Source organism: Myotis yumanensis, unplaced genomic scaffold, assembly GCF_028538775.1.
Source record: "Myotis yumanensis isolate MYYU_CA2020_CCGP unplaced genomic scaffold, mMyoYum1.0.hap1 SCAF_9, whole genome shotgun sequence".
Lineage (NCBI taxonomy): Eukaryota > Metazoa > Chordata > Mammalia > Chiroptera > Vespertilionidae > Myotis > Myotis yumanensis.
The window spans coordinates 32946479-32969241 of NW_027223760.1; the positions used below are offsets into that span (position 1 = coordinate 32946479).

The 22763-nt window shown below is 43.3% G+C and overlaps 1 protein-coding gene and 1 pseudogene across 1 annotated transcript in view; one reads left to right on the top strand and one right to left on the bottom strand.

Moving 5' to 3' along the window:
* TMEM178B (transmembrane protein 178B) overlaps positions 1-22763 on the top strand; it is a 347775-nt gene that overhangs the window by 216883 nt on the left and 108129 nt on the right. The window lies entirely within an intron of this gene.
* LOC139017115 (small Cajal body-specific RNA 24) lies at positions 12191-12309 on the bottom strand (annotated as a pseudogene).

Below are 22763 nucleotides of genomic sequence, written 5' to 3' on the forward strand. Positions count from 1 at the left end.
CTCCCCCTCTCCTTCTTTCTCTAAAATCAAGAAAAACACATCCTCAAGTGAGGATTAAAAAAAAAGTAAGGTTGTATTTTTAGGGGCAACTTCTATTAAAGTTCTAGTTGAAAACAATTTCTAAACAAACACCACACTCTTATGATCACTAAATGACTGCTGATAACACTTTAGAGAGACACCACAGCAAACCAACCATCCCTGCCTGGCTACCTCGTGCATTCCAGGACGCAGGCCCTGAGTATGTAGCCAGCTTGGGAAGTCAAAGACCGAAATTTTCATCTTAACTTTGGACCTTGTATCATTCATAAATGTATCATAAGAACTTCAGTTGCACATTCATTTTTGTTTCACAAGTAGAGCAGGAGGAAGTGAGGTCAGTTCCCAAGGGAAAATGTAACTATGTTCCTTTCTGGTCATTACATTTCTTCTGGAGGGACAGGCTCTGTTACTGCACTGGTGGAGAGAAATGCCAGTTTGGGATTCTGCCCAAACTTCACACAAGTGGTGTCTTGTATCTTATACCTTTTTTGATGGGAGGAATTGAAGAAGGGCCGGTGAGACACAGATAGGAAGAAAAACAAATGAGATTCTTCCCCACCTCCTCCCCCGTGGGAGGTGGGGGATGAGGGAAGGAGCTTTGAGACCATAAAGCCACCCAAATGTGGTGGGAAGAGCTCTGGCCTAGAGGATGAGCCACCTGCGCCACTGATGGTGTGGGGCCACTCAGGGTCTCCAGATCTAACCCAGGAGTAAAAGGAGAGACACCCCTGTGCTCTGTGAGTCCTACCATTCTGGCTTATAAGCTGCTGTCTGCCCCCTGCACTGCATCCTGCTGCAACACCTGGCGAGACGTTTTATTCTGCTCCCGAGAAAAGGTTGAAGCTGTTGCTGTGAACCTTCTTTGGCATGGGCCAAGGAACACTGTATCAAATCATCATACTTATCAGGTTAACAGATCTGCCTGGTCATGGTCAGTTACCACCAGCTCAAACAATCCAGACCAAAGATGCCTTCTATTTTCCTTTCCTGTAACGAGTCCTAGGCTCCCTGGCCTGCCGAGGACTTTGAAGACAGACTAGTGTAAGATCAGTGATATTTCCAACCCCTTCTTTCTATAGATGAGGCTCAGAGTTTATGCAACAAGTTCAAGGTGACTTAGGAAATTAGTGGTTAGAATCAGGTCTCATGACTTTCAGATCATTTTGATATGCTGTACTTCCTTCCTGATTGGCCTTCTTTATCTATCATCTGGAGGCCCAATGCACGAAAATCCATGCAAGAATAGGCCTTCCTTCCCCCTGCTGCCAGCACTGGCTTCCCTCTGGCACCCGGGCCCCGGGTTGGCTTCCCTCAGACCACTCGCAGGCACCCAGGACCCGGGCTGGCTTCCCTCCAGCCCGGCTTCATCAGGAAGGATGTCCAGAATGACATCCGGAAGATCTCTGGTCTAATTAGCATATTACCCTTTTATTATTATAGATTATTGTAGATATGTACCCCAAATCTATGATGTCTTTAGGTTTATTGCCTTTATGCCCTATAGTCAACCTTCAAGTCTTGGAACAGGAGGGCTGGGCATTTGAGGTATTGATACTGAAGACTTTAAAACTTTCCCCTGGGGGTATAGCACCTATTACTGGCCTCCAACCAGTACTACCTTGGACATCTAGCAAGAGATTGCATGGAGTTTTGCTAAAACATGCCATGGTAAAATGAATGAAGTAACAGCACCCCTCAAATTATCACCCCCTCCCAGGGGGTTAGATGTGCAGCATTGTATATGTGGACAGGATCTTGAGAAGGAGAGCTGGGGCTCTGGCCAGCCTGCCTGCTGTGGGTGCCATCCTCATTTCAAATCCCCTCCTATGACTGGGTTACAGATTCTATAAACCACGCACAGCCTGTTGAACCACTGTATCAAATCATCATACTTATCAGGTTAACATCTGTCTTTATTCTTGTCCCAGGGGATAAATCTATTCTGTCATCGCAACATATTTGGGTAAAGTCATTTGTTCTTGGTGTTTTTTGTTCAAAGAAATTGAAAAATGAGTTGTACTGATCTGCTAGCACATTGACCATTATACGGAACATTTTATAATAGCCACTGCAGGTGTGTTGGGGGAAGGAAATCAACCCAGAAACACTGACCAAGCATCCCTTTACACAACTTACACTGTCTGTTCTTTCCCATTAATTAAACAAGTATCAAGTGACCTGCTATTAGCAGGGAGCTGATAAAGGGAGAGAAAATAAAATAGGATATGTGATCCCAGAACACAAAGAACTAAACATCTGTTGCAGAGATCAAATTCACACAAAGAGGACAACTCTTTAGAAAGAATTCTAATAACAGGTTATACAGAATAATGGTAGTCAAATGAGCTCATCAATGCCCCTGGCCCATAGATGAACCAGGACTAGAAAAGGAGCGGTGGGTGGAGCTCCCCAGGAAGGCCACGGTGAGCCTGAGGAACTTCGACTTCATCCTGAGGTTGCTAGGAGCCCATTGAAGGGCTTTTAATTGGAGAGTGGCCATGATTCAATTTCTCATTTAAAAAGGTCATGGCTGTTGGCTGGAGAGTGATGTGGGGGGAATATGGGTGGTACTATCACAGAAGGAAGTGAAGATGGAAGTGAATTGTAAAAAAAAAGAAACTGATGGATTGGAGAGAAACTCTCCAATGGAAAGCCATTGGAGGATTTTAGGAAGAAGAATGCTATTATATGACCTATGTTTTAATGAGTCACTCTGGCTCCTGGGTTAAATATATTTTGGAGGTGGGAAGAGGATGGTAGAAGAGGGATCAGCTATTGCAATAATATAGGCAAGAGACGGTAAGCTTAGACCAGGTCAATAACAGTGGAGGTTGTGAAAGAAAGTAAAATACTGTCTTGATTTTGAAGGTTGAGACAACAGGATTCCTGATAGATTAGATGTAATGTGTGAGAGAAAGAACAGTAAAAAATGGCTTCAAGACTTTTTGGCCTAAGCAACTAAGAGGTTGAATTGCCATCAGCTGAGAGGCAGAAGGCAGAAGAAGTTAGATTTATGGGGGAAGTGTTGTGTTAATATATCCAAATGGAGATAACAAGTAGACAATTGGGTTTCAAGTTTTGTCAGGTAGGGACTGGCGACATAAATCTGAGAGCCTCTGGCATATAGATGATATATAAAGCCATTGAATAGATGATATCACCAAGAGAGTAAATATACGTAGAAAAGAGTTGGGCTGACTTCTGGGGCACCTCGATGTTAAGAGGTCAAATTTATAAGGAAGAGGCAGCAAAGCAGATGGAAATGCTGTGGCCAGTGAGTTAGTATGAACCTGTGTCTGGTGCTTGGAAATCCTGTGAATTATTCAAAGGCAGGAAATTATGAATGTGACAAATGCTGTTGACAGATCAAGTAGAAAGAGAAATGATGAGTTTCCATTGGATTTAGCAAGATGGAGTGCAATGGTGAGCTTGATAAGAACAGTTTGGGGGAATTGGGGGGAGCAAAAATAGAATTATCTCAGGAGAGAATGGGAGATGAGAAGTTAGATGCAATGACTACCGATATCTCTTGAAGAGTTTTGCTACAAAGGGAAGGGAAGACATGCAGACAGTGAGTTGGACATGGAAGCAAGGTCAAGGAAGTCACTGGTAACTTTGATGAAAACAGTTTCAGTGGCTGATGCTGTAGGGGGAGAGGATATTGAGTGTCTGTTTGCTCACCTTTACAAAAGGGTGAGTGGTTTGGGCCATTGGAGCATGGCCTCAGTGGCCAGTGGCAGACCTTGGTATTTTCTTGGTGGTCTCTTTGTTTGTAACTCTCTGTGTGCCTGCCCATTTTACTGGTCTTGTTTAGGACTTCCTATTGCTCCCTTTGGAGCATTCCTTGAGGAGGTTATGTCTTCTGAATGGGCTTTCCCTGTGTTCTCAGGGTACATATTTGCCCCCTGGAGCAAGAGGATGACCTCCTGGCTGTGACTCTCCATTTGCACAGTCCAGCTGTCACATCTGCTGTTCTAAGTCAGTCTAACCAGACTCCAGACTCATGGTTCTGATAATCTTGTATTACTGCCTAAGATCCAAGACTCTCAATTTTTTATACACAGTTTTGTTTACTAAAATATAATTCAGGCCCAACCGGCATGGCTCAGTGGTTGAGTGTTGACCTATGAACCGGAAGGTCACCATTCGATTCCCAGTCAGGGCACATGCCCAGATTGTGGGCTTGATTCCCAGTGGAGGGGGGTGGGCATGTAGGAGGCAGACAATCGGTGATTCTCTGTTATCATTGATGTTTCTGTCTCTCTCCCTCTCCCTTCCTCTCTGAAATCAATATAATCAATTATATATATACACACACACACACACACACACACACACACACACACATATTTGAGGCCCGGTGCACGAAATTCGTGCAAATATAGGCCTTCCTTCCCTTGGCTGCCGGCACTGGCTTCTCTCTGGCACCTGGGACCTGGGCTTCCCTCGCAGCCCCGGCTTTGTCCCAAAGGTCATCCGGAAGGACATCTGGCCTATGTAGCATATTATGCCATATATATATATATATATATATATATATATATATGGTTTTCTTTATCTAGATTCACATCCCAAATGTTTTAAAACTCCCATTCTTTAAAGTACCCAAATACTACATTACATTGTCAAAAATTAGATTATACCCATAAACAAAAAGAAATAGAGTTCCCTGTAGGCCCACCACCCTCATCCAGCTCCTGTTACCATCATGTGGTTCACACATACACTGATACACGCACATATCAACATTCCATTAACATGTTCTGTTCACTCAGACCAGTGGTCAGTGTGACTACCATGACCTTTGGTAACTGTTACCCTTCCTTCCCTGTGAATTTCTTCTCTTCCATCTCTGCACATGAGCTCCCTTCCTCCTTCCCCCCTCCAACTCTTCTCAGGGAGGTATCCTCAATTTAAAGACTCACATGCCTGTCATGTGAATGTCTATGAAGGTTTTCAAGCAATTTTTCTCGACATTCTTTTCAAATTACAGAAAGCAGCATATGTGTATGTGGAGGAGGAGGGTGACAGTTGAGTGTGCCCAGAGAAACAGAGGTGTGAAATGCATATTAATTTGTCTCCTGCCTGCAATTGCATTATTCCCCATAGAAAGGTAGCCATTGCCCATCTTACCTTGTATATGCAAAATGTGTTGGGATTCTCTGATGCTTCCTCACCTTGTAGTGAGTTGTGAATTAGATTCCATTCTAATCAGCCCCAGTGCTTCATTTATTATTTTGGGGACTGATATATTTTGGAGCTTTGTTGCTCATTCCTCTCCCCGCCCCACCCCCTGTTTGAGTAGGTTGCAGGGGTCTCCTTGGGAAGCACCAAAGAGCACTCAGCTGAAGAAGTGTCCCCATCCATTTCGAATCAAGCATTTTAACGACATTACCACATTTCTTTACCACCATGTCTTCTCTACCTTGCCCCTCCACTGTTCATAGAGAGTCAGCAGTCCTGTGGGATGGCCCAGAATTGACACTTATTTTCTCTCCAGGTTCCAGTGGTCTCTCACGTGGATGCTCAGCTCTAAAATTCTGTGGTGCAGAAAATGCTCTTGGACATGAACGTTCATATGGCCCAGTTGTATATTAGTTGGTGGCCTTAGCCAGTTTGGGACCACTTATGATTGTGTAGATATGAAGTTTTCATTTTCCACCCTCTGAGCCTCCCCAGCACCAGTCCCTTATCACAGCCAGGCACAGCTCCTCTGAGTTCATCATTCTCATCGTGCTCAGCAACACCTTATTTGGATTTTCCGCCTAGGAAACCAAATGCACCCACATAATCATTAGCAAGTTGTTAGGAGCTGAATATTTATCAGACACCCACAAATTTTAGGTGCTATGCAAAATATGATTGCCAGGGCATTGCTTTTGTCTGAGATGCCAAAGGAAGTTAATTAGCATTTGAGAGATATGCCCACATGGCCGATGGGGCTCCTGACCACGTTGGGCCAGAGCTGGACAGAGGCTGGGTCCATCCACTGTGCTGGATGGAGGGTGGACTCCTCCCAGGGCCCCTTGCTAGCTATCATTATCATTGTAGTTGTTGCTGTGGTCAGTTTTGGATCATAACACACTGGCAGCTGTGTGCCCTCTGGGACTTGAGGAACATGAATACCTGGAGGCCAGCGCCCCAGGCAAAGTCCTAAAGAAGGTGCACAACCAGCTTCTTGGAAATGGGAGAAATATTTTTCTACTTAAGCTTGTGAAGAGCTATTGAAAGGAGTAGAGAAGAAAGCAACGGGGAGAAAGGGGAATTTTGAAATTCCCACTAGGAAAAAAATCCCTAGTAGTTATATCTGTGGCTACCTTTGCACCAGCTGCCCCCCATAGACCATCCCACAGACCCTTCTCTTTGCAAATCAGTGGTGAAGAGCCCTGGGAAATGCATTTAGTTGGCATTCCGAGCCACATGTGTGCCGTGTCCTATAGAAAGAGAGCACTTGATCCCGGTAATTAAAAGTGCCAGCTCCTTATCAGGAGAGGGTTCTATTAAATTATGTACAGTAAATATTTTTGCAAGTTGGAACTCTGAAGAAGACTTATTGATCTGTGGCAAGCTGCCAGGCAGCTGGTAAAGATTTGGAAAATGGTTCTCAATTCAGGCCAGGTCCTGGGAGGGGTGGGAACGCAAACAGTCTGGAGGCTCTTTTGTTTCAGCTTTTTCTCTGCCTCTGGTGAGGAACTGAGGAGCGAGGAGCGAGGAGCGGCAGTTTGTCCCAGGGCCACTGAATCAATAGCAGACAATGACATGAACTGCTTGGTTAGTGCAGCCTCGGCAATTCTGATGGGAGTCATATCAGCACCACTGCTCAGGAGGGGCAGCCAGGAGAAGGGAGAGGAAATCGATGTCAGGAGGCCCAGAGTCCGATCCAGCTGGAGCGGCAGGTGGTGCTGTTGGGAGGTGGAAGGAGGGACCAATGCTGGACCCTCAGCTCTGTCCTGTCCTCCAGGGATTCCTAACCCCCATCTGCCAAGGTCCATATCTGTCCTCTCTGCTCCCTCAGTGTCTGGCTCTGCCCTGAGGATGCTGAAAGTGGCCTAGGCCACTTGAGAACAGAGATGGGAGGTGGGGACAGGCGTGACCAGGAGATCTTTCCTCGTGGTTTTGGTTTTGCACAACTGGACAGGCACCCTAAGGCGGGACCAAGGGTGACAGCTGAGAGGACTGCCCAAATGCTTGGCTTCTAGCTAAATTCCTGCTAGTTAAAATGTCCTCATTGTGGTCTCTCTCTTCTTTTTTGTTGTTAATCCTCACCTGAGTATATTTTTTCCATTGATTTTTAGAGAGAGTAGAAGGGAGGAGGAGAGACAGAGAGAAACATCGATGTGAGAGAGACACATCGATTGGTTGCCTCCCGCATGCACCCCCACCAGGGCCGGGGATTGAGCCTGCAACCGAGGTACATGCCTTTGACTGGAATTGAACCCGAGATCCTTCAGTCCGCAGGTCAATGCTCTATAATCACTGAGTAAAACCGGCTACGTCTGTGTTCTCTCTCTTTTTCTCTGTCTTGTTCATGGCAGTATTTCTAGTTCTTGGGAACATTTACTGGCACATAGTAGGTGCTCAATAAATACTTGTTGATTGATTGAATGAATGAATGAATGAATGGCTTCTTCCTTCTTTGTCTTGATTTAGTTAACCTGTGAAGGTTGCTAGAGCTAGAGCAGAGGGTGGCTGGGAAAAGGGCTGTGCTTGGAGCTTTCAGAAAATCCTGTTGATCTCATATGCTGAGCAATGCACCTGAAATCCAGGTGTCTCCTGTTATTTGGAAACTCCTGCCAGCTGGGCTGTAAGGCAGAAGGAGCAACTGGGAAACAAGGGACAGGTGGTCAAGACGAAAAGTCAAAAGCAGGTCCACAGGTAAAACGATGCTTTTGATCCTTCTCTCTCTAGTTCCAGCCGCCGGCCCCCTGTGCCTGTGGCGGCAGTTCCTAGCCTCCCCCACCTTCCCTCTCTTCTGCATTCTTCTCACCAGTGATCATGGCATATTTGTGGGGGCCTGGCACAAGTGAGGCAGATTCGTGGGCTGCCATAACTCTCTTTTTCCCCGCTGCCTGGCATTCTGCAGATTTGTGGTTCATTTGCACCTTCAGTGGTTATGGGAGAACAGGAGAGAGAAACCCACAGATAGATGTTTTGCTGCTCATTTGTAACTTCTGTCAAGTGAGAGAAGCCCATGAACACAGTTGTACTACAGTGTATAGCTTGGGATTGCTATTTTCCCCCCCTTTAAACTTCTCATTGTCTCATCTCCCTTCCATTAGCACAGCATGATGGGAACTGGTCTGCATTACAGATGTGTCCAGAGCAGAGACACACGGTGGTTCTGTCAGGTCGGTTTGGTATCACAGGGGAGCCGTCTGAGTCATCTGTTAGAGAAAGGATTGAAAAGGTGGTGCGTGTGTGAACCTAGATGCTTCTGAGGCCTGTTCTTTCTTCTTAAATCTGGGGAAACTTGCTAGCTTCCCTCCCAGTATCTCTGGGAAAAGTGAGCCCCGACTCTGTGCTTGAGGTTTTATTCTCTGCAGGGAGCCATTGCTCTGCTGTTTAGAGAAGGCTTTGTGCTTTGCAGCTTTAGATCATTTCACAAGATGAAACACCATCTCACCACTGACAATTGTAATTTAAAATGTTTGATGGTCTTCTCAACTGAAAAAGAGTAGTAATCATCACTTGCTACAGGCGGACTTGGAGAGTGGCTGTTACCTAGCCAACTGGAAGCATGTAGTCCTCACTGGGGCCTATGTTACTACATTTACTCGCCTCATCCTCACTGTCTTTTCAGCCACCTCAGCTGCTGTCTGCACCCTGGTACCACCATCACCGCAATATCACTAGCATCACCATCACCACCACCATCATCATTACCATCATCACCATCATCATCACCATTACTATCACCACCACTACCACTACCATTACCATCACCAGCACTACCACCATCACAACTATCACGACCATCAACACCACCATTACCACCACCACCACCACCAGCACCCACTACCACTCACTTACAACCTATATTCTACTCCTCGGTCCCCAGCTTCCTGGCTGTATTCCTCAGTTTCCTCATCTATTAAAAACTGGGAATCTGAATCTCATCCTGCTGGGTTCACTGAAGGATGAGGTATTGGGAACTGCTGAGTTTCAGGGAGACTGGCCAGGAGAAGAATGTGTTGAATGACAGAAACCTGGGTCCACCACTATTCACTATGTGGTCTTGGGCACTGTTGCTCAATGAACTACATATTCTAAAATTCTTACCATTGCCTATACCACCACCATTACCACTACTTCCACCTTCACCATCACTAAAATTAGCAACAGGGAACTCTTTCTTATTGGACTTACTTGCCAAGCACTGTTGTATGTGCTTTGCCTTTATCTACTCACTTAATTCTAATAGAAACTCTAGGATGCATTTAAATATCAGCCGCCTCATTTTCAATATGATTACTCTGATGATACTAGTACATGACAAATCTAAGTCTCAGAGCTATTCAGTAATTTGCCCATGGTCATGGAGTTAGTAAGTGCTGATGGAACCTCGGTTCTGTCTATACTTTTGGCTACATCTTTCAGGTTATTTACATGTGCACTTTTGTATCTGTGCATCTGTGGGGATATGTGTTTCTACATAGGTCAGTGTGGACTTTGTCATTGTGACAATGAGGAGGCAATGATGGCTTCATTAAAGACTTTAAGTCCATTGCAAACACCAGATGTAGAAAATATTCAAGAGACCTGCAGCAGACACCACAAGATGGTTTAGTGCAGCGGTTCTCAACCTGTGGGTCGCGACCCCTTTGGCGGTCGAATGACCCTTTCACAGGGGTCGCCTAAGACCATCCTGCATATCAGATATTTACATTATGATTCATTACAGTAGCAACATTACAGTTATGAAGTAACAACAAAAATAATTTTATGGTTTGGTCATAACATGAGGAACTGTATTTAAAGGGCCAGAAGGTTGAGAACCACTGGTTTAGTGTTTAAAAGCAGAGTTGTTTTCAAATTCTGTCCTAGAAATTAGAGTAGTAAAGGGGAAGGGAAGTAGTTTTGGTCATGATGCAGTTAAAACTTCACTAATAACCTTATTTTGTTTAAAAGTGATTATAATCAGTAGATAAATGCTGTAAATGAGTCAATTATATAATTGAGCTTTCTCTTAACCTTTCCTTTTATTCACTCTCAACTTTATTTTCTTCCCTGGAAACCAAAGAAACATAAAAGTAATCTTTGGGGCTCAGGTTGGAGGGCACTCTCATTCTGGCCAGAAACCTCTCATTAAGATCGTTAATGATGAAAACACTGGAACCCTACTGTGCCGCCCTCTATTTGACATTGGGCAACAATTGAAGGAAGGCAGGCATAATGTCTGTTTTCTTAAATAGTTTAGAACAAAAGAAAGAGGCAGAAATTCCTTGTCAGTGATTGCAGATGCCAGCGCCCCATTGCCCATGAGGTCTGGGTTACTTAGCCTGTGTGTGTGTTTGTGACATTTGAGACATATGGAGTTCTAGGGAGGGCAGTGACTGACCTCTCACCCCAGCCAGCTACCAGCCTTGTGGCTGTAGTCTGTGGTGTGTGTAAAGGGTGACAGGGCCCGACCCAATGCATTCTACCTCTCAAGGTGTCAAATCCAATCCTGGCTGTCAGTGACATGTCCACATATGATGTCACATTACAGTCGTAGCTCACTGCGCTTGCTTTATTGCACTTCAGAGATGTTGTGTGTTTTTTGCAAATTCAAGGCAAGGCCCTCCACCAGCAAAAAGATTATGACTTGTTTGATTAAGCTGCTCGCTTTATTATGGTGGTCTGAAACCCCACAATATCTCCGAGGGGTGCCTGTGTATTTTAGAAACAGGTTCTTGGATTTTACACTTTAGCAAACAGGTTTTGGGGAGTGCATTTGCTTTGGGTACTCTTCTCACCCATCACAAATAAGTCTGCATTATGGAGTTATCTCAGATAGGAAGCTGTAGCTGTCTATTAAAATGTAAATAGTTATTTCAGAAAAATGTAGGGACTTCCATGGCAGGTGTCAGGGAAAGAAGATGGGGTGGGGGGGGGGGCTGGGGTTAAGGCTTTAACATGTAGACGTCCATTGTAAAACCCTGAGTAGGCCTGTTTCTTCCTACTCAGGTTGGGGAAAGCAGTAGCAACCCCCTTGGGCCATCGTCCTTCTCTTGGGCTCTTCTCACTGGAGGTGGAGAGAAGATCTTCCAAGGGAAGGGTTCCAAAGCCTGGGATGATCATTTCAGCAGTGGCAGCCTCGCACAGCTGGGATGGAAAAGACAGCCATCTCTGGTTGAACTTAGTGGCCGGGTTGGGGGGCTAGGCAGTGTGCTGCAGGACAGGGTGCAGCAATGGGGCATCCAGAGCCGGCGCAGGGAGGGGCAGGGGTTAGTCATGGCTCAAGCAGCCGGCTGCAGGAAGGACAGAGTTCTGAAGGCAGGCCAAGTAGGAGGTCAGAAACCAAGACTGTACTCAGCAGCAGATCTAGTGAAAAGGAGATTTAAAAAAAAAATGAGTTCATAAAGTTGAAGGTGCAAATACAAAATTGAGTAGAAAAGCAGGAGCATTCGTGTGCTCCAAGAAAGAAAATTTGAACATTAAAGCAAATTCTCCCCAACTCGCCACATCTTGCCCTTTGTGGCAGAAAGTAATCCTGGATGCTGCAGGTATGGGGGGTAGGGGTGGAAAACAATGGCCTGTGTGGAAGGAATGTAGGCGGAAAGACAGGAGCAGGCAGAACCTGGTGTACTCAGACTGTCCCTGAGTGGTGGGCCTCAGGCTCGTAGAAACTGCCAACCTGGCTTGAGGTCCATGAGGTGGATATTTGATTGCACAGTAGGATTCAAGGCAAGTTGCAAAAGGTTGAGGAAGAGCAGGATCAAGGTAAAATGGGATGGTTATTAGGCTTGATTTCATAAAAGCAGTACTGGGGTAGATAGACTAATGGCCCCGAAGTCGTCCATATCTTAATCTCTGGAACTTGTCTGTTACTTTCCATGGCCAAAGGGACTTTACAGGTGTGATTAAATTAAGGGCCTTCAGAGGGAAGATTATCCCAGTGGGCCCAATAGAAACACAAGGGTTCTTTTTTTTTCTTTTTTCTTTTTAAATATGTCAGTAGTGGAACGATCCACCCTTTTTACTTGCAAAGTGTGAACAGAAAGCTACTATATTTCTTTAGGACATTTACAAAGAGTTTTCTTCACCTTAAGAAGAAACAAGGGTTCTTATAAGAGGGAGGCAGGAGGAGCAGAGCCAGAGATATTTGAAGATGCTGGGCTGTTAACTTGGATGTTGGAGGAAGAGGCCACGAGTCAAGGAATGCAGGCAGCTCTTAGAAGCTGGAAAAGGCAGAGAAACAGATTTGTTTCCACAGCCCCTGGAGAGGGTACAGCCTTGCTAAAATCTTGGTTTCAGCCCAGTGAAACACATTTTGGACCTAAGACCCACACAACTGTAAGCCAATAAATGGGTGTTGTTTTAAGCCACTAAATGTGTGGTAATTTGTTATAGCAGTGATAGGGCACTGATACAGGTACCAGTTTCTTCTGAATTATTTATTGCTTTTAAACACGTACTTTAGAAATTTCATCTGTAATTCTTCTTATTATAATTTGGTATATACTAGTAGAGCTATTAGCGATAACATGTAAATAAGAATGTATGTTTTTGTGGAGGTTTTTTAAGGATTTTTTTTTTGAGTGAAATCATGCTTATTTCAGTCAGTTAAAACTCATCAAAAGATGTGTGTTTCTTAGAGTATCCTAATTGCACCCATACCACCACCTGTTGGTGGCACAATCTTCACTTCAGAAAAATATCTAAGGAAGACAGAAAACCGCAGGGAGCATTGCAACAGAAAAACACTTAAGTTAGAAAGGAAAAGCAATTATCATGCCCTGACATGAAACTCTACCTAATAGATTCGTGGGTCATTGGATACCATATGCTATCATTTTTGCAAGATCATTTGATGCCCCTCCGTTTTTCAATATTATCTGAATTATGTATCTGTATGTTCAGCAATATGTAGCTAAAAATGAAACTTGCTGTTCCCATCCCCCAAATTGGAAAGAAAGACAAGCTCTAAAAAATCACTTGTAGCCAAAAGGTATTGGGTGAGGTCAACTCTAAGAAACAAATACACACCTTCACTACAGATTCACACGTCAACATCGACGAGAAGGAAATGAGTCTTCTCCTTTCTTCCTCCACCGAGGGCTGGGTTTGACCCCGTTTGGAGTTCTCAGTGCACAAGCTGGAGAGAGGGAGGCAAACCGCTTGCTGGTTTTTGTTGCTATGGAAACTGGCAGAGACAAAAGGCCACAAAAATGAAGGAATAAGATGACATCTAAGGATTAAAAAACAAAATAAAGTAGGTCCCCCCCCCCTTCTTTTCTTCCCATTTTGCTACATTAACTTATTAAATGCTGTGGTTAGAAAGACCACAGGTGTGGGGAGGGCAATATGCAGAAGGGAAAGGGACACGGTTCTGCCTTCTATTTTGTCATTTGTTTTAACTGCATAATTCAGTTTAGTTTTTTCTTTTTAATTGCTCATCACTCCTCTTCTCCTCCAAAAGAAAAGAGCCCTCCCCAGAGGTAGCATGCAAATCTGTCATTTGTCTCTAAGGAAGGAAATGAGACTAGCAGTAATTCTGCTCACTGTGAGGAAGGTCTTTCTCACCAGTGGCCTGGCTGCCTTCTGACCAGGGTGTTTTCATCTGGAGACGGCAAGGAGTGGCTGCATGCAGGGACCAAGAGGCGGGCATGATGACACCGCTCATATCTAGTGATTAATTCTTTCAGTCACATATATAATTGCAAAGCTCCTATCCTGAGAAGCTCCAGAAATCTTCCAAGGCTTTTGCTCAACCCCGTTCTACCAGGATCTGGGAAATTTCCTACATTTTGGGGTTCCAGTGACCTTTTGGCACTTCAGAGATTAGTCTTGACTTTTCCAATGTCTTCTAGTAGAAATGTATGAGTTGCATCAAAAACATGACTTAAAAACAAACAACAATTGAATAAAAGAGGAATAATAGGTTTTTTTGGTGTCATTGGTTTTGACTTTCCTGCTATTGGATGAGTGAATCATTAAGCCAGTATTTCTCCAGCTGTCATCGGAGGACCACCTAAGGCAAAATGGGTGGCGTCCTTTATTAAAAATGTTTATTCAAAATAATTCATATTTCAGACCTTCTGAATGAGAATCTCTTGGAAGGACCCAATGAATCTGTTTATTTTCCAGTTACTCATGTCATCCTCAAGATAAAGCTTCGCTTCCAGCCCAGGTCTCTTTGACAACCTCCTGGATGGTGCTCATTTAGCTGGTGGCTTAGCCCTTTAGTTGGTAAGGAATCTCGTTTGAGTAAGCTTAAGCCAATTTTCCTCTTTTGGACAGGGAGCAGAACATATCAGTATCCACTTTAAGCAAAACTCTTCTCACATCTGGATGACCCAGTCTTTCCTGTTTTTGTTTTTGTTTTTCTTCCCTATTTGAGTTTCCGCAGTCAGCGAGGTGTGGGAACTCTTTGCTGGATCTCATGTTGCACAGTCTCCAGTTTCTCTCAGTTTGATTGATTCTTCTGCCCACCTTGGTAGGTTCTTCGTGCCGTGGGGTTTTGTTATGTACCCTCTCTCTTCCAATGGAATGGCAACTTCCTGTTGTCATTTTGTATGTCATTGCTCACAGCTAGCTGCTCTCCTCCAACACACCTATACCACTGGTTCTCAAACTTTGGCTGCACCAGAATCACCTAGAACAGTGGTCAGCAAACTCATTAGTCAACAGAGCCAAATATCAACAGTACAACGATTGAAATTTCTTTTGAGAGCCAAATTTTTTAAACTTAAACTATATAGGTAGGTACATTGTTATTAACTTAATTAGGATACTCCTAAGCTGGCCTTTGCTAAAAACGTCCTCAGGCTGATTGAGGTACGTTCGCTGAGGTCGACCCCTTCCAACTCTCCCATCCACACTCATCTTTTATACTTGCTTTGTCTATTTCCTTTCTGAAAACCAACTTCTGCGCATGGGCCACGAAGTTTCAGTCGCACTGTATGTGCGCGCCCGCACGTGTTATTTTGTGGAAGAGCCACACTCAAGGGGCCAAAGAGCCGCATCTGGCTCGTGAGCCGTGGTTTGCCAACCACTGACCTAGAAGGCTTATTAAAACATGGATGGACCTCGGGAATATCATGCTAAGTGGAATGAGTCAGACAGAAAAAGTCAGGAACCATATGATTTCACTCATATGTGGGATATAAAACTAAAAGCAACAAGTGAACAAACAAAACAAACCTCATAAGCACAGACAACAGTATGGTGGTTACCTGAGGGAAGGGGGTGGAAGGGTAGCAAAGGGAAAAGGGTCAAATCTATGGTGACAGAAGATGATTTCACTTTGGGTGGTGGGCACACAATGCAATATACAGATCATGTATCATAGACATGTGCACTTGAAATCTATATCATCTTATTAACCAATGTCGCCCCAATAAACCTAAAAATAATTAATTAATTTAAAATTAATTAATTTAAAAACAACAATAGCCATGGATTGCTGGGCCCACACAATGTGTGTCTCTAAAGAGTTCCCAGGGGATGCTGCTGGCCCAGGGGCCACACTTTGAGAACCACTGCCTGCACTTTACTCACATCACTGGGCCCTGTCACCCCCTTAGGGAGTCTGATTCATTCCAGTCCCACTGACCCCTTGCATTGCATCAGACAAGACCACACACGATAAATATGCATCCATCAGAACTGACCAAATGAAACGAGACATCTCTGTGATCTCAGACTGGTCCTTGGATTCTGACTGTGAGTTTCCAAAGCCAGATGGCCCCTCAGAGAGGCTTGGTTGGCACTCCCAAATCTGGCTCTGGCCTGTTGTTGGACTCATTTGCAACCACAGAATCTAAGGCCAGATGGGTGCCCAGGCTGCTGACCTTCCCGCAGCTGCCCAGCTCAGAATCCGGCTTGATGCAGGCGCAGCTGTGGTGGGAAACCTTCCTTCAGCCTTGGCGCTCCTGCTTGTTCCTTAGAGACAACTGCGGGTCTGGCTGCCCAAGCTGCTAGGCTCCTGTCACACACAGAAAGTCCATGATCTTGGCCTGTGATTCCCAAACCTCCTTGGAAGCAAAGTACAACTACATATTCATACTGCAGAGGACAATATAGTTCGAATATAAATGTGAAAATACAGAGCATACTGGCTCCTCATTGTGTGCTGACCTAAAGTTCTGTTCTCTGGTGTTAATATGTAGTTGGCATCACCTAATAATGACCATATCAGCAGCAGCACTGAACATGGGTTATCTCATATAATATTGTGTGCTGTGAAGTTTTATGAATTCCATTTCACAGACCAGGCCACTGAGGGTTAAGTAACTCACCTGTCATCACAGAGTTGGAGGTACAAGTCCTGATCTCTGAGCCCCTGGTCCCATGGCCCTTCAGTCACTAAACTTCAGATGGTGTTTTAAGGGATTAAACTTATAATGAATTCCACTCTATAATGGAGAATCACGGTAAGTCCCCAGCATATTTTAGAAATTTTTTCATTACTTTGACAAATTTTTAATGTGATTAGAAAACTTTTTTTAAGCCATGGATTTCTTTTTTTAAAAAGTCAAGCAACTCTTGCCCTAGCTGGTTTGGCTCAGTGGATAGAGTGTCTGCCTGTGGACTGAAGGGTCCCAGGTTCAATTCCAGTCAAGGGCACATGCCCGGGTTGCGGGCTCTATCCCCAGTAGGGGTCGTGCAGAAGGCAGCCAATCAATGATTCTCTCTCATCATTGATGTTTCTATCTCTCTCTCTTCCTCTCCCTCTCTGAAATCAATAAAAATATATTTTAAAAAAGTTAAACAACTCTTAGAAAGAAGGCCAGTGTATAAAACTGACAAAGATGGACCTGGAATGCCCAGCATCCCACCCTCTCAGCCCCTAGAGTCACAGATTGATTTGAAAACCACCGGAGGAGGTAAAGATTTCAGAACTTTGGGAATCAGAAGACCTGGCTTTGAACAGTAGCTGGCTCTGAGTCAGCAAAGTCTCCAGTGGTCTTGGCTGTAAAGTTACAAAGGTGGACGAGGGCCCTACCACATCTCTGAGTATGACTCAGGCATTGATTAATGAGCTTGAACTAATGGCTAACAAAATCTAGTAAAGAAATGGGCTCTGCTTTTATGAAGAGATTAAAGCTAGTCATAATTAGCACATTGCACACAAATGTGTTATGAAAAATAGTTTAGAAAGAAATTATGTCCGGAAGTAAAAGGTTACAGCTGCACTCTCCTTTCTCTTAGTACTTTGCTTTGGATCCCCTCTCCCCACCCTTTTCCATTTACAGATAGAAGGCAGCTACATTTCAACCTATTTGGTCAAGCTGCCACAAATTCATTATCAATTGTACCTGGATTACTATAGGTTATTTATCAGAATTTCCACATTTACAACTATATTTAGAGAGCAAGTTGATAATTCTGTCATAGAATCTTTAAACTAAAATATCAATGATTTGGGATTGATAGTAAAGACTATCAATCTCTTTGGAGAGATTCTGGAGAGGTAGGATGTCACCTTTCACCGTAGTTTTGTTTTCTATCCTCAGTATCATAGTTGTTGGTCTCTTTTCTTGCCAAGATGTAGTGAAGATGACACTGCCTCAGTGCATGACAGTTATCTCAGCATAAGCTGTGGTGTGTGCCTTAGGGTCATTTATCCTTTTTATATTCAAGTATTGGGTGATTTTGTCATTTCCTCACTAGATGTGGTTTGTTATATGGTTAGTGTTTCATAGAAAATGCAGAAGGAGACCTAATGTGGCCAGGAACTTAATACTCATCTTGCAAAGAAAAGACAACTGTTGAAGAGATTCAGTTTAATTAATTACTAAATCAAACTATAAATTATTACTTAAAATATGCTTATTTTTTAATATATTTTTATTATTGATTTTTTTACAGAGAGAAAGGGACAGGGATAGAGAGTTAGAAACATCGATGAGAGAGAAACATCGATCAGCTGCCCCCTGCACACTCCCTACTGGGTATGTGCCCGCAACCAAGGTACATGCCCTTGACTGGAATTGAACCTGGGACCCTTGATTCCGCAGGCCGACGTGCTATCCACTGAGCCAAACCAGTTAGGGCTAAAATATGCTTATTGATTGTTTTATATTAACCACCATTTTTAACCTTAGATGGGCACTTTTAACTTTAATAGAGTTAACCAAGTAAGACCTGCAATTTGGGTCTCTTGCCACTAGGGGGTGGCAGATAAGAAACTCACTTTGTTTTGTGGCATGTGGTCCAGCTCCTACCTATGACATTTTTATTCATTTATTTATTTTAGTGAAAAGTAACTCAACACCAAAATAGATGATGTGGATAACAGTAAATCATGCTGTAGAAAACCAGGTAGAGAAATACTAAAAAATTAAGACCTAGGTATAATTTGGCATCCTTTTCAACAGTTCTTGGGTAGATCAGGTTCTACTTAGTTTTTCCATGCAATTTAAACATAGTATGGCCCTAGCCAGGTAGCTCCGTTGGTTAGAACATTGTCCTGATAGGCCGAGGTCGTGGGTTTGATCCCCGGTCAGGACACATGTAAGAATTAACCAAAGAATACATAAATAAATTAAGCAACAAATTGACATTTCTTTTTCTTTTTCCCGTCCTCTCTCTAAAATCAACAAAAAATTTAAAAACGGGGAATAATTTTTTAAAACGTTAAAATAAATAAACATAGTATGGAGGAGAGTCATGAGACTGCGCATATTCTAAAGTAGGGGGTAAGGTGGGAACTCCCTTGGCAGTCCCTTCGGCTGTCATGGTGGAGATCAGCAGGCAGATCTCAGGGGACCCAGTAGAGTCTGATTTTCCTTCCTCGTGGGAAGACACCACTGTTTGTGAGTGAAACAGCAGATGACACACTTGGTTTGTGTTGAGGAACCACTTGTGCAAAAATACTTATCATTCAGGACCAGCATCACGCTCCATGCAGCAAGAGGCCCCTGTGTGAGAGCCATGGTAACGGGATACCTCAGGGGCCAGCTGGTTCATGGTCCTCACCTGGCTCACCGCTCTCTGCGCTTTGCATGGAGTCTGGGTGCGTGTACCAAGTCAATGTGTCCTGTCTCTCTTACTCCCCACCTCTCAGTCTCTCCTCTACCTTCTCCCTCTGCCCCATTTCTGCCCACCTCTTCTCATCCTTTCCTGACTGCCCGCTCCCTTGCTGCACCACCCCTGCCGACAGTGAATCCTGGATATAAAGAATGCAACCCTGGGACAAACTACCCCAATGATCTTGCTTTGTCGCAGTAGTCGCCTAGGAAAGATGATTTCACAAACAGCCTCTGTCATGAAACCTTTCAAAATTTAATTTCCAAAGGTCCGCATCTAATTACCACAGAACTTTTAAAAACAACATTCACACTTTGTTGGAGGAGAAAAGAATTTTACAAGATCTTGCCACATTTAGCAACAAGTTACATATTCTGTTGCTTCCTCCTGAGATTTTTATTAGCCAGGTGTTTTTCTTTTCTCTTCTTTTCTTTTTCCTTTCTTTCTTTTTTTTTCTTTTTTTTTTTTCTTGTCTTAGCTAAAGTCTTGGCTTTTGCCATAGTGCGTGTGTTTTTTTTTTGTTGTTGTTGTTGTTTATTTGTTTCTAAATTTTTCAATTATTTTGTTTTATTATATGAATAAGATCACACAATCAATGAGCCAAAGCTCCTTCTGTGATAAAACCCAGACTGTCAAGGCTTTCTAAAATCACACCTGAAGAAGCAAGGTAATCTATTGCACTTAACACCTACCTCACTGGACAGTGTACCTGTGGTTCTTTAGACTCTAGTTTAGAGGGTGCTGGGCGAGGCTGTGAAGGAATCACAACCTGAACGAGGAGTCACGTGTTAGAAGAAAGACTGGTTTCTGGAAGAGAGAGACCATCCCTTGGCAAATTGTAATTTAGGGAGAAAGCAGCCCAAAATTACTTAATCTAATTTAGACTGTGAGAAAACTGCAGCCATTTCAGAAACAGTGTGGATAATTTCAAGTTAAAAGCAGATTTTAGCAAGCAAGAATATCTCCAGCCTTGTTAAGCTAATGAAACCTTCACTAGTTTACAAAGAAATCAGAATAGGAGAGTTTGAAATGGACTGGTGAAGAAAAGGGGAAATTTCAGGTAATGTGTCTTTTACTCTGGGTGGAAGGCTGATTTTGTCTGAAAAAGAAGAGACTTAGCCTAGTTATGATAATGAAACCTTAACTAGGTTACAAAGCCATCAGAGCATAAGTGATGAGAACCAAGTTACCTGTCAATCCTGTTAAGAGAGTGACAGGTGGAGTTCATGACAGGGTTCCAGGAGCAGGGGGCCGTTGATTGACAGACCATGGTACATTCCCACATGACTGACACATGGGCAAAGGAAAGAGATCTACAAATAATAGTTTGAATAAATTTTGTAATTTTTCCATCAGACTCTTCTTATTTATTTTATATTATAATTAATTCATGTTATTGGTTCATAGATAATAAACAATTTAGCTTTTATTTATAAACCAGAAGTATGCTGTATTTTTTAGGTATTCTATTTCTGATTATATTTTCTCAGTATATTTAGCTTGCTCATATTTTAGATTGCCAAAAATACTATATGTTTTTAAATATAAATTACTCATGAGGCCTGTCTTAACTTCTCTTTGGTGAACCTATAATCTCTGGATAGAAGAACTGACTAATGGGTCATCCTATAACAGCCATCTTACAGAAGCAGCTAGATGGGAAAGGGACCCAGAACACATGTTAGGTCAGGCTCCGAAAAAACTGAGATGGACAGGGTCACATTCAGACATTCAACACATTCTGTTTTGAGCTCTTGCTGTGTTTCAGGCATTGAATGAGGTCCTTGGGTTCTGACAATGAGCAAAACAGACAAAAGATCGCTGCCCTGGTGGAGCTTACATTCCAGTGATAGGAGACAGATAAACAATAAACAAAATAGTAGGTCAATTATCTGATATGTCAGAAGGTGATTGTTGCTGTGGAACACAAGGAAAATATAGCAAGCGGAGACTGTGGGAGGGCTGGTGGTAGAGGTGGGGCAGAATGTGGTATTAAACTTCCCTGGTGGTCCAGTCAGCATTTATTGAGTTCCCATCATTCAGAGAGCCCTGAGGAGGAATTCATCTACCAGTCCATCTACCCATCCATTCATTTATCAACCTAGTAATTTATCAACCCATTCATCTATCAACTTATTAGTTCAATCCATCCATCCATCATCCATCATCCATCCATCCATCCATCCATCCTTTTACCCACCCGTGCATCCATCCATCCACATATCCATCTACTCACCCATCCACTCATCCATCCACCCACCCACCCACACATCCATCCAGTGAGATCTACTGAGTGCTTGGAACTTTACTGGGCTTGAAGATACTGAGATGAATAAGACATGGTTCTTACCTTCAAGATGTCACAATGGAAAAAAGACCTAGACAAGGAAAGCAATGATTACACGACAGCACTCTGACTCTCAGAGTTCCTTCATTCAGGCTCTGCTCAAATGCTCTTTCATCAATAAGGCTTTCATGGACCATCCCATCTAAAAAGCCTCCTCAAAGCATTTCTATTCCCTGACCATGCTGTATTTTACTTTACAGTACACATCACTCCTGGCATTATTACATGTTGATACGTATTTTGTTCTCCCCCACTAGAGTATAAGCTCTGAGAGAAGGGACATTGTTTTGTTCACTGCTGTACACTTATTGCCCCAAATACCTAGTATGTAGAAAATGCTTAATACATTTGTTGAATGAGTGAACAAATAGAGATCTATAAAACAGGGATATATTAACTATGGAGTTGCTGACCTTTTATCTCCTAACATGGTAGTGAGCAGAAAAAGTAATATTAATATAGAATCCCCTGGGAACAGTGTAAGGGAGAGGATTAAAATAATGTTATTACACAAGAAAATGTAATGTATTTTTTTACCAGATTAAATTTTAAATTATGAAACATTTCAGACAAACAGAAAAGTACACATGTTTTTGCTTTATTTTTCTAATAAACACACAACACACACATTTCCTTGGAGGTTTGCTTGAGTCCCAAGGCTCAAAGTAGCAATGCTTACTAACAAGCAGCCCCTGGTTACTTGAAAACTATAAGGTCTTATTCATCCCTCAGTGAATTTCCCCTACCTCCAGCAGTGATGCAGCCATACCGGGCACCCCTGCAGCATATGACCTGTGTATCCGCTGGCATCCTTTTGTGTAAATCTTATCATCATGTGGATGATGGATGCAGTGGTGAGTGGTGTTAGTGGTGTGATAACTAGGACTCTAATTTCTGGATTACCAATTTCCATCAAAACAGGGAGCCAAGGCAGAGTGTCTTACCTTTCCCTTTACAAAGATAGTCTATTCTTAGCTTTTCCTACAAATAACCCCAAAAGTCTAGTGGCTTTAAGCAACAATTATTTACTTCACTCACAAAGTTCTGAGTTGGAGATGTGGTCTGGTCTCCAGGAGCTCACTGAAGTATCTGTAGACAGCTGGTCCAGAAAGACCTCAGCTGATTGGCTGGTCCAGAATGGCTTCAGTTGGAATGGCTGGTCTCTGTTCCACAGGGTTTCCCATCTTCAAGGCCAATG